Here is a 13119-nt window from a genome sequence, read left to right as displayed (position 1 = left end):
GGTTGCCTCCAATCGACAACCTGTCCTGGGAGCAGCCATCGCAAGAGGCATTTCCTTTCAAGACTTGGCAGAGCAACTTGCCGACTTCCTTTCCAAGTCAGTCACGCCCCCTCCATCCGCTGGACTTCCAGTGGCGAATCCCCCTTCGCCCCTTCTGTCTACCCCTTCGCCACCAGCAGCTTTGGCACAGACCATCTCTGCCCTCTGCAATGAACCCATTGCCCCTCATGAGCTTCACCGTGCCCTCAACCGCTCGAAGAAGAAATCAGCTCCTGGCGCTGACGGACTTACACTCCAGATGCTCCGTAATCTGGATGCCCCAGAGATGAAGCGCCTTCTCGCAGTCTTCAACGACACATGGGACAGAAGCATACTACCGGAAAACTGGAGAAATGCCATCGTTATTCTCATCCTTAAGCTCCGTAAGCCGGCTAAACAACAATCCTCCTACCGTCCTTTATCTCTCACATCTGCAGCCTGCAAGACCATGGAGTTCATCGCCCTGGAACGACTCACATGGATCGCCAGAGCAACCAACTTCCTTCCAGAGATGCAGACAGGATTTCGGAAGCACTGCTGTACTGCAGACTCTATAGCGGATGTGGTCTCCACCCTTGAGGAAGCCAAATATGCAGGTGATGTCTTCCTGGTTCTTCTGGATGTCCAGTCCGCTTTTGACAACCTGCCCCATACCATCATTGAGCAGGCTCTGGATGCCCTTGGAGTGACTGGGAAACTGCGTCGCTTTGTCTCGGCATTCCTCTCCAATCGTACCTTCCAAGTTCGAGTTGGGCAAACACTTAGCTCTCCTCGTCCTGTTACATCTGGGGTTCCCCAAGGATCAGTCCTCAGGCCTTGGCTGTTCAACCTCGTCCTAGCTGGCCTACCGAACTTCGTTCAGCAGATCAGAATCCACAAAGTTTCCTGCTCCATCTATGCAGATGACATAGCCCTCTGGATCCGAGCTCCGAAGAGACGTATTGTCTCCGCTAGGAAGGCTATGCAACAGGCACTGGACGGCGTCTAGTACTTCCTATCATCTAAGGGATTGACCCTCTCGGCTACTAAGTCAGAGGCCCTCGTCTACCATCCCAGAGGAGCACGGAGTTTCCGCCGTCTTGCAACTTTGCATATCGAAGGAACCCCTCTTTCATGGAAACGCCAGGTGAGATACCTAGGTCTTACAATTGACGACCGTCTCACCTGGATCCCAGCTGACAAAGCCCTCATTCCCCATCTTGATCGTGTGGGAAGAGCAGTCCAGCGTCTCCTTGCAAATGGCAATGGTTGCTCTTCCACTTGGGCAATTAAGCTCTTTGAGGCAGCGGCGACATTGGTCATCCTATATGCCCTTCCCTTCGCCTCCCTTCGGTCGACTCGAGTCATTCGTCTCGACACGATTCGAAGGTGTTGGATTAGAAGATTACTCGGAGTCCCTCAATCCTCACAGATCCCCGCTACCCTTGCGGAAGCTGGTATCTACCCTCTGGATCTTCTCCTCGACCAGAGGGGACTGACCCACATTGATCGTCTCAGCCATGCTCCAGATGGTGCCTCACTCCTAGCACGGCTGCACAGCAAATCCCATTCTCGTATGGGTAAGCTGTATACAGTGTACAGAGAAATCATCGGTCCTGTCCCAGGTTTCTCAGTCCTACCCCCTCCACCCAATCGACCCCCAATTCCTGTCTTTTTGTATACGGATGGTCACACCAAACGTCACACCCCTGCAGCTGCCTTCCAGCAGACAACTGCAGCCCTCCTTGAGGAGTGTAGAGGATCTACACTCTTCTTTACGGATGGCTCGGTTCGACCCGCTACCTTCCAAGCAGCTGCTGCTATGACAGCACCGCAGCTAGACCAGTCTAGGTCCTGCCGCCTGTCATTCCCTGCCAGTTCAACAGCTGCTGAGCTGGCCGGTCTACACCTAGCCGCACAGTTCATCGCTTCCAGTGTCCCTCCTGGACCTGTGAATGTTCTGTGCGACTCCAGATCTGCTCTGCAGCTCCTGACTATCTACCACGGCACCAACCTCTCGGTGAACATTCTCCGAGCCCGTCTCCTAGCCCTTCAGGACTCGGGGTATCAACTGGCCCTACACTGGGTTCCAGGACATACTGTAGTCCAGGGCAATGAAGAGGCGGATGCCTTGGCCAAAGCGGCGCACGGCAACGGCGCCCCAGTCACTGAGGCTGTCAACCCTTTTGACTTTTCAAGACCCCTCTTGAGAAGGTCGATAAGGTTTTTCCATCCTGACCGTCGTATTGCCGCTGGTGAACATCTCCAACGGCTCTCTGACAAACTTGCACGGAAGGACAAATCCCTCCTCCTACGACTTCGAATAGGCTGCACGTGGACTCCGTTCCGCATGTATGCCTGTGGCCTAGCTCCCAGCCCAGCCTGTCCCTCTTGCGGCAATACTGGCACACTGGGACACTTGCTCCTCGTGTGTCCAACCTCCGATGGCCATCGCCAGAAACTTTTGAATGGCTATCGGAATCTTGGTCTCCCAGCTGATACGGAAGGGCAATTGCTCTTCCCAGCTCGGAACCAACTTTCTGCTCACCGGCTCCTCCTGATTTATCTGGAGGAGTCTGGCCTCAGCTCTGTTCTGTATGCCTGCATGGGCCTATAGTGCTTCGTGCGGAAATGGCGGCGACATATGCGGCGTCAGCAACCTTCCCCTCCCCAACCTTCCCCTAATCCCAACTTCCCCTTCCCCCTGGTCACCAAGAGTGATGCCACAAAGATGGCTAACATAAGACGTGACCAGTACTCCTTCCCAAAAATAAACCATAGTCACCACCACCACCACCACCACCTATTACAATTTCGAACCTACCCAGACGGGGCTCTCCTACACTAAAGAAAACATTGAGCACGTTACACGCGTTGAAACGGCGGGTTGACGCTTCTGTTGCGTGCTCAAGCGAGATTATTTTCGGACCGCCATCGAAAGAAGACTTTGAAGGAGGGCAACATGTTAATCGTGTATCTGATGTTATACCCTTGGAGCGACCAACGACAGCAATCCAAAAGCAAGGAATAGGTAAAGATTTACGTGCATTCAATGACTCTGCGCAAGACAAAGAAAGCCAGCCGCAGAAAGCCTAGCTCGAAGAGCTCACAAGTGAAACTCCTGAAAATAATGTGTGGAAAAAGACGCCTTGTTAATGATTCTATCGGACACGCCGACTTCTGTAGAGTTTGCGAAAGAGGCCGAGGGGGCAAACAAAACTTTTGTCACCATTGTTATTGCACAAACGAAAGAACGAGGTCGGGCAATGCCGCAAGCACTTATGCAGAGTGCAAAGAGAAAGAAAGGCAACGAATCATCGAACAGCCTGGTAAAGTCGCGGAAAGGGTTTCACGGGAAGAAAGAAAGGCAAGTGCGCAGGAAAAGAACACGGTAGAAACCAAGAGTTGTGTCAGTGTTGTGGTGTGCTGTGCTAGAGAGTGTGTGTGGGTTTGTGTGTGAGTTGTGCCAGCGCTGACGTCAAGGATGTGCGTATGAAACGTCGCGCTGTGCTATGAACTTCCAGCAACTGAGGGTGGCATAGTACATACTTTACCCCTACACGAACCAAGGGACTGACGTAGTGTTGTGTACTGTGGTCAGTCAGCCGACGAATCAGTACAGTGTGTTGCAAAGCGTATAGCAGAAGTATGCTCAAAAGAACTTTGACATTGTTTAAGCCTGGTGTGTGATTCGAGTCTGTTCTGCCACGTCCTACTATTCCATCTTGTTCTTCACCGTTGGTGTCCTGTTGCGGATGTTAGAAGTCAGTCTTTGTGGAGTATATATACTGTCATCACAGACGGGCTTCACGAGCGAGGTGTCAGCTCCCACTGCATAATGATGGCCAACAGAGACCATTGCTGATATACTGTTCTAGGTTCAAGGCATTGCTTACCTAAGGACGCGGAGCGTGTTGCAGATTCGCATAAGAATCTGCAAGCAGAACGACGAGAAGGAAGGCGAGGTTCGGGTCTGGGCGCGCGCGGGGGAGACTGAACGCCATTTTGTTACATCGTCAAACGTAAGGACAGCTGGGTATTATTCGCATTCCGTCTTGGTGTCTGCCCTCCTTCTATACGCCGCTCATGGTTCCTGACGGCTCACTGAACGAGTGGCTTTCCAAACGAACCGCCACTCACGGTGCCTGACCGCTCACTGAGAGGCGGCTCAACAAAAAAGCGGCCGCCGCCGCTCATTCTCGCTCTTTTGAAAGAGCGACTCAAAAGACAGCCGAAGGCGACGGATGTTTTCGAGGAAGAGAGAGAGGCATGACCTCAGATGAACCCCGCGAGCGCGTTTCTCACAAGCGCACGCAGCGGTGATCTCGGGGGTCATGCGGGAGGGCAATTGCTTTCTTGCATCGCTAATAGCTGGCGCCGAAATCGCACTAAAAGAAGATCGTGCACCCAAAGAACCGTGAGGCACTGATTGGATCACTGAACGAGAGAGTCGACTGACCAACAGAGCCGCCTTCGCATTTTTAGTGAGCCGCCGCTAAATCCGCTCTTTTGAAAAAGCCGCTCAAATGATCCCGCTTGCTCCTGAGCGAATCGTCTCCAACACAGACCATCAAATTGTTTCTTTTAATCTTTAAAATGTACACTGAGATGATTTGGTGGGATGTGTTTTAATCCAAATGCAAACGTTAACTCTTACTAATATGTGCAATAAAAGTAGCAGCCTATTGGTCATGTAATAATCAGTAAGTGATGTGGTGATGCCCCAACTCACCATAGCACACTATAGTAAGCGAACATTGTCGTTTGGCAGGCTCAGACCCAATCTAACTATAGTTTCATGAGAAACTAACGACACTTCAAAATTTTGCACTTGTAGTTGCACAGTTAATGTCCTCTCATAGAGAGAGAGAGGTTAGAATCAAATACGAATCCTGAGAAATAAGATTGTGTTCGGATCCTTTTGTGGGCGTTCAATTAACAAAGTTCGAAGCCTTCTCCTCCGGCTACTCTATAAAAAAACGTTATGAAAGCATTGCTATATATTGCTACTTACCGCGAGACCAGCCGAAAACTCTCGTTCAATGGCGTTGATTCTCCTGATCAGGGGAATAAAAAATGCCGTTCTGACAAAAGAAAAAATTTCTGCCCTGTATGGAGCAGGACTCGTCCCGAAGATCCAGCCTGGCAGATTGCGAAGCATGATCTGGGTGGATGAAAGGGAGCGTATAAATTGTTATGTCAAAGAAGTAAAACACTGAACAGAAAGCATCATAGTCGAAAAAAATTACAGAACTGTGTCAAAAATACGACAAAATATCCTGTAGCTCTGTCGTAACCATCAAAGTTTTCTGTACTGTAGATTTTCTGTAGTATATTTCTGTTGTCTGTAGTTCTGTACCCCTTTTCTGTTGTGACTAGATAAATTTCTGATGTTACTACAGAATGTTCTGTAGTCACAATAGGTGTTTCATCAAAAACCGCACAGAAATTCTGTCGTAACATCTGAAAATTTTGTGTAGTTTTTTCCGACTGGGATGAGGCTGCAGGGCTCTATCGGTAGTGATTTCTTCGCTGGAAACATGCATAGCAATTGACATATTTGTCTATAGACAAAAATAAAGTAAGTACACTAACGTCAGCATTGACAGTTTCCCAATACTCATCAATAAAAAAGCACCACATTCACGTCTCAGACCCTGAACCAACAATTCAACACTGTTCAGCTTCCTTTAAAGAAGCCAAGCTGTTCTCCCTTTAGAGATAGCTCATCCTTACGTCTTCTGATTGTTTTAGAAGCTTTAGCTTTTATCGTGCCTACGTTACAAAAAATAGTTTCCAGTATATTTTCCTACTTCTCTTCGCATTCACACAGATTATTTTAAACAATAGACCAAGAATCCATCTTGAGTTGACTCTAGAAACGTTGCCGAAGACAAGTGTACTATCGGACTAAGATAGGATAAGATAAAATACTTAATTCCATTGAACATTTTCATTTTTGTTTTAATTTCCTTTGTGATAGTGCATCGTACTTCTTGAGTTATTTTTGACATCATTAGAAAGTGCCTTTCATACATTATGCCCACACATTTTTGTGCCGTTTATTAGGTTGTGGCCGGGTATTGTGGCTGGGTATGCATCCTATTTCCTGTGTTATCTTAGTCATCATTAGAAAGCGTCTTTGATATGTTATGTCCACACATATTTGGGCCATTTATTAGGTGGTGGCTGGATATTTTGTACAGCGGGACACACTGCTGTTTTTAGGGGACGAGGTCCAGTCAAGCTGCGAAAAGCGTCTTTTTACCTCGTCTTCGATTACTTGTCTCGATTACTTGAAGGCGAACGCAGTAAGGGTGCGAAAAGGACAGTTGGAATGTGTGAAAAGCGGAAGAAAGCCGTGGCGTTTAGCTATGAAGCAAACGTCGCCTTTTCTCTATGTATCGGTAATTTCCATTATAGCCGCACACAACTGTCATTTCTCTCATTCTTCTCGCAATTTTAAATGTCGTGCTTCGTTGGTGGTTTTTTATACGGGAAGATGTTTCCACCAACAGCGCAGACTTGTCAAGTCCCAAGGAGAGAAATTAGTCATTGTTCCGTTAGCCACGTCAACATTTCAGTAAAACCGTAAAGTCCTGTAAGCACGAATACAAACATAATGATTGGGAATCGAACAACATTTGTAAACACTTCCAACGCATCACAGAAGCTTCGCTGTACGATCTTTACTCAAACACAAACACACTTAAGCTTCGGCTTAAGGCTCGAAGCACAGCGTGTAATTAGGCCATACATTTTGAGAAATGCCTCTAAGTCTATGCTGTAAAGCAAACGTTCAGCGCTCAGGGACGTTATTCACACCTCTGAAATGTCCTTAGAAACTTCCAGAACTAATGTTTGGTGCCTTGAGTAGGGGACACTATGTTCACCTCTAATGGAGCACACCGACCCTCCAATTGAGAACCACTGTGTTGAAATATACAGATAGACTTTATGCCTGCTTTGCTTAACTTTTTAGTTTGATCATTTTACACGAAAACAATTAATGCTCTTAAAATGCATAACAGGCGCACTATGAAAACTTCACGTACTCTAAAATACTGAAATATACGGGAACAGTTGTCTGAAAAAGCAGCAATCTACATGGAAGGCTGACCCCGAGGTCCAGACTCGCTGCTTTTTCTAATAGCGCCCACTCATATAGTCATGCATCAAACAATGCCCTCAATCAAGACTTTTGTCTGAGACGCTTGGTTGATGGTTATGTGACAAAAAAAAGAAACAGAGCAGCAAAGCGTGGATAAAGTTTGTTCACATCCTGTGCTGCTGTTGTGTTCGTTCGTCCACGTTTGTTCGCAGCGCTTTTCTCTCAGTCAGCCCCATTATCTATCTGTCTGTCCGTCCGTCACTTCATATCTGTGCATGTCGTCCTGCTGTCTCCCATTTGCCGGCGGTTTGTGTACAGTTTATATGCCCTAATTGTCTCTGATATGCAATGAGAGTAGCTGGCCACTGTAACTTGAGTATGGGTCTCAACGCTCTTGAAATGTCGTTATCGAGAATCCTTCTGAATTCGTTTTCGTCCTGCAGCGACCAGGATCTTGTGTCGCAGCAAATAAGAGCCGACAACGCTGCTCCTAAACATCAGCAAAATGTATCAATTCGTTCAGAAAGTAATAACGCCACATCCCGAACCTTCCAGAGGAAACGTGAAGGCTCACAGTCATGCTGAACATGCAGTCACGAATGGAGTCAAAATGATTTTAGCATCACCTTCATTGTTACAAACGTAGCGTCATGTCGAAACTGTTCACCTTCATGAAGAAATTGTTCATGCTGAAGTAGTTCAATAAGCTCCGGCGGGTTAACACATGACCCTTGGGTTGCAAAGATAGCTTCCAAGCTCATGGAAATATTGTCGCGTGCCGCTCTGAACCGAGGAAAAAGAGGACGAAGCTGAGTGTAGTGTGTGGAACTGATCCGTTCAGTGTTTGCTGTCTTGTACTCGTTACTTTTCTGGTGGAGCAGCCGGGTACGATTCCCCTTTTGCTGAGTTCCACCCCTCAAGGCAACCGACGGAATTTACACTGGTCCACCGCAGTTCCAGCTACCGCCTCCGAGGTCAGTCGCCAGTGTTAGGGCCATTGTCCTGGACGCCTGTGACCACCATGCATAGATTGCACACGAACATTGTGGCTAAAGGAGAGAGCTCACCCCAGTTCGTCGTCCTCCAGTCTCGAACGCCACCGTCCCTCCACGGCGAGCTTTATGAGGACAATGAGGACTAGCGGGATCAATTAGAAAGGTTCGCCAACTACAAGGCGGGGATGAGCAAAGAAAGCTGCGTAATGTGCAGTTGCCTCCCGAAGATTCGTCTCGGACGCCGTTCGTGAACAACGAAACAACGCTACCATTTATGGACCTCTTTCGTCGCCAGCTATTGGTGACCTACACCGCCCACGACTGAAAGGAGCGTGCGAAGTCGACACTGCGATCTCGCTGCCAAGCCCGGAACGAATGTGTTGGAATATACTGCGAGGACATGATCCGCCTTTTAAGCGTACCGATTCAACTATGTCTGAGGAAAAGAAAGCGAGCCACCTAATGCGCGGGGTGAAACAAGAGAAGAGCTGAAACAAATTCAGCTACATGGCCTAATGTCGTCGTCGAGGCTTCCGTCGCTCGCGGAGGTCATTCGCCAGGAAGTTAGGCAAGTCGCCCTGGAACCGTTTGTTCCTGGTTTGCAGCCACCACCACCGAGTGTGCCGACGTACGCGTCCGTGCTTCAGCAGCATACCCTGTGCAATTCTCCAAGAGCGAACACCATCGTGCCTCATTCAATCCAGCACCATATTGGGTCCGACTCTCCCAGAGCCAGAGTGGATATCCCTACACTTGATCCAAGTCCGCGCCGTCCTCCGCTTCTAGCTGAGGCATGGTTTCGGAAGACCGACGTCTGGCGCGCCCCTGACCATTTGTTACCACTGGGGTGAGGCCGGTCAGATGTTGAGTTTGTTCGCACCGTCGCACCGGACGTCGTGGTTTTCACCCGCGTCCATGGTGCCCTTGTAGTGGTGAATGACCACCATGCGAATTCGAGGAGTACCTGTTGGCACATATGGATCCCCCAGACGTCCCACACTAAGAGTCCCGCGTCATTACCTCATCGTTAACACTGCCCAAGGCCCACGCCCTTCTACATACCGCACTGGCCGCTCTCCCAGCCCCCGCTCCCCGAGCCGTCGGGAAAACTAGGAACAGTGACCTGCGGAGGTGATGCCGCTGACGAGCGAACTGCCGAATATCCTCCATCACGCTTCTTACAAGATAACGCCTACCAGACGGGGTCATGTAAAGATGAACCTCGGTGCGCAGCTTCAAAGATACCGGTTTCTGCCGACGATTTTCTTATTACCGAATTAGTTGATACGGGAGCAGACTATTCAGTTATGAGCAGTTGGCTAGCCAAGAAATTGAAGAAAGTTTTAACCGATTGGACTGGGCCTCAGATTCGCATGGCTGGGGGACACCTTATTAGCCCGGCTGAAAGATGCGTTGCGAGAGTTGCATTTGACGGATTTGTTTATGTTGGCGACTTCATTGTTCGCGAGACATCGTGCTCGGCTTGGACTTCTTACAGGCTAACGGTTCGATAATTAAGCTGCAAGAACCACGTGTGACGTTTTCGCCAAGCCAAGCCATTGCGAGATCTAACGACGGTTCATCAATGCCCGCCTTACGTATTACAGCTGCTGACGTTACGATCACACCACGGTGCAGCATTATAGTCTTCGCAGAAATTTACCATGCGACCGCGACGCATGGTTGAGTCGCAGAGAGGAACGAGAGCCTGCTTCTTGAGAAAATAATCTGCGCTTCAAGAGGACTTGTTCGCTTGCGACGCGGTTGTGAGAAACTCTTGATTGCGAATTTTGGACCGTGTTTCAGCACATTGTGAAAGGAACGGCTATCGCGTACGTTGCCGACTTTATTGAGCCAGCAAACATCTGTACTCTGGCGCCGCCGAAGCCGGCCGGATGCGATGCACACGACTTTCGATCAACTGTCGATATTAATCACAGTTTCTCGGTGGTTGAGCGGAGGCGACTCCTAGAGCTCCTTCCAGGACTTTGCTGGATGCTTTGCAACGTCTTCGAAAGTTGGGCGCACCCAAGTAGCCAAACACCGCATAATGGTTGACGCATTGGCCAAGCCGATTTCGCAACACCCATACCACGTGTCTTCAACGGAAGAGGCTATTCGCAGCCAGGTGCAACAAATGCTTACACACGACGTGGTGCGACTGGGCTTCGCCTGTACTGTTGGTGAAGTAAAAAGACAGCACCTTGCGTTTCTGCGTCGATTATCGGAAATTAAATCAGGTGACAAAACGGGACGTATAACCACTCCCACATATCGACGATGCATTGGACCAGTTACGCAATGCCAAGTATTTCTCGTTGCTAGACCTCAAGAATGGCTACTGGCAGATAGACGTGGACGAAGGGAACAGAGGAAAAACAGCGTTCTTCACCCCCGATGACCTTTATGAAGTAAAGGGCTTCTTTTCTGCCTCGGTACTGCGCCTGCAACCTTCCAACAAATGATGGACAGAGTTCTTTCTGGACTGAAGTGGCAAGCGTGCCTAGCGTATCTCGACGATGTCGTACTTTTCGCGGCTAGTTTTGAGGAGCACCTCTATCGGCTGCGAATGGTACTACAGGCGCTGCGTTCAGCCCAACTGACAATAAAACCACAAAAATGTCATTTCAGATTCCAGGAGCTCCGCTTTCTTGGCCATGTTATTAGTGCTGAGGGCGCGAAACCCGATCTTGACAAGACTGCTGGTGTGATAAACTTCCCGCGCCCAACCGACAAAAAATCCGTTAGAAGGTTTTTGGGGCTTTCTGCCTATTACAGGCATTTCGCTAAAAATTTTTCAGTGATTGCCGAGCCTCGTACGCTTCTTACCCAAGGCAATATTCCTTTTGCGTGGCAAGATGATCAAGAGGATGCCTTCAACGAGCTGCGCCGGCGACTACAGGCCACCTCGATACTTGCCCATTTTGATAAAAACGCTGCTACGGATATTCATACCGATTCCAGCAATTTCGGACCCGGTGGCGTTCTGATTCAGTGGCAAGATGGCGTGGAGAAAGTTATTGCTTACGTGAGCCGCTTTCTTTCAAAAGCAGAGGAAACCTACTCAACCACGGAAAAGGAATGTCTCGCGGTCGTTTTGGCGATAACCAAGTTCCGATCCTATCTTTAGGGCCGCCCTTTCAGAGCTGTGTGCGACCACCATTCGTTATGCTGGCTAGCCAACCTCAAAGACCCCTCTGGATGGCTTGCAAGGTGGAGCCTCCATCTCCGAGAATAAGATATTAGGGTTGTATACAAGTGGGGCCGTAAGCACAACGATGCCGATTGCTTGTCGCGTGCACCAGCTGATGCTGCCCCTCCCGACACCGAAGACGGCTTAACGTTTCTTGCTGTATTCACGACCACCGACATGGCCCAGCGTCAACGTGCTGACCCCGGTTTATGCCTGCTTATTGAGCATCTCGAAGGCATTGTTATAGCTGTCCCACGTGCTTAAGCACGAGGTTTATCCTCCTACAGCATTCGCAATCGCGTCCTATACAAGAGAAACTCCCACCTCAGGCCAGAATTCTTACACGCATGCCACGATGAGCCTTCAGCTGGCCATTTAGCAGTCACGCGAACATTAGCACGCATTCCACAAAAGTACTATCCGTCTAAGTTGCTGCCTTCAGTCCAGCACTACGTGAGATTATGCTGATATTGCCAGCGGCGAAAGACACCTCCGCTGAAGTCTGCAGGACGTCTTCAGCCGACACCTCCATCGACAGCCCCTTTCCAGCAAGTGGGCATGGATCTTCCGGGCCCTTGTGGATGAAAGTGTATTATGAGGGGCACTGATCTTTTGCGCGTGTACAGTTTCGTGTTCCCTGCTTCTCCTGTGTGTATCTAGTTTTAGGACACTCCAAGCGTCGAGTCGCCGCTTTCGAAGAGGCCTCAGAGAGGTACTAACGCCTAGTACCTCTCTGAGGCTGAGTGTAGTGTGTGGAACTGATCCGTTCAGTGTTTGCTGCCTTGTAGTCGTTATAATATATTTTGGGGTGAAAGCGATAAAGGATCCTTATTGCAGAAAATCCGGCATCGATAACACTCTTTTTAGGGAGAGAAACGTCCTGTTCGGTGGTGAAGGTGACGACGTAACTGAGATATGACTTCGTGCTGCAGTTTTGAACACAACCATTGCTCCTAACACACAGACGGTCATGCAATGAAAGTGGCTAATGTGTGGCCTTCATTGTAAAAAAGAACGTTGGCCTGGGCTCCGTTGATTTCCGTATATAAAATAATTAATGACGCTTGAAAGGTTTGAAACTTTAAGCAGACGTCTACCCCGTTTCGTTTTAATTAGGCAGTTAGACAAGAAGCGAGTTAGAAAAAGAGAGGTACGCTTGCTCAGCTTGTAACGAACCGGAGGTATTTATGCATATCATGTAGCTTTTTGTCCCGTGTGACATGCTTCTACTGGATCATGAGTGTGCATAGATGCTACAGGTCTCTCTATCGCGTTATACTGTGAAGGCGGAGCTGGAGTGTGGCCGTACATTTTTAAAGTTTGAGGCGGTTATCACAGGTTTTCTTCATGGAGCGTACTTACCACAAACCACTCAATTTTTGCCGTCCGCGCAGGCCGTACACGGCCCTTTTTTCTTATGTTCCCAATTGTAGTTGGAACTGGCTGCCCCAAGAGGCCTCCAAACGCGTCGAATGTGTTTTGTTGTCTGCGAGTGCATTGGTTAGGTTTTAAAATTGTTCAGTAGCATGAAATGTACTTAAACGTGTTTTTATAAATACCCTTGTATGAGTGGAAATTTTTATGCCATCTGCAGCATCTCTAATCTTGTTTGTGTCACACGAAAGTTAGCTAAGCATAACGTTAGCGACGTCTCTAGTACGTCGTAACTAAAGTAATGACAGTCTCACCAATTCATATGACTGTCTTATAGGCGAAAATGAAGAAACAATTATGTAGGACATGTTTATTGGTATCACGCTATAGCGTATGCGACAACGCGACATATAAAGACAGGCAATAAC

The sequence above is a fragment of the Amblyomma maculatum genome, chromosome 11 (genome assembly GCF_055883805.1).
Source record: "Amblyomma maculatum isolate TAMU_Amacu chromosome 11, ASM5588380v1, whole genome shotgun sequence".
NCBI classification, from domain to species: Eukaryota; Metazoa; Arthropoda; class Arachnida; order Ixodida; family Ixodidae; genus Amblyomma; species Amblyomma maculatum.
The sequence above is the reverse complement of the archived record's forward strand: the minus strand, read 5'-3'. Positions refer to the sequence as shown.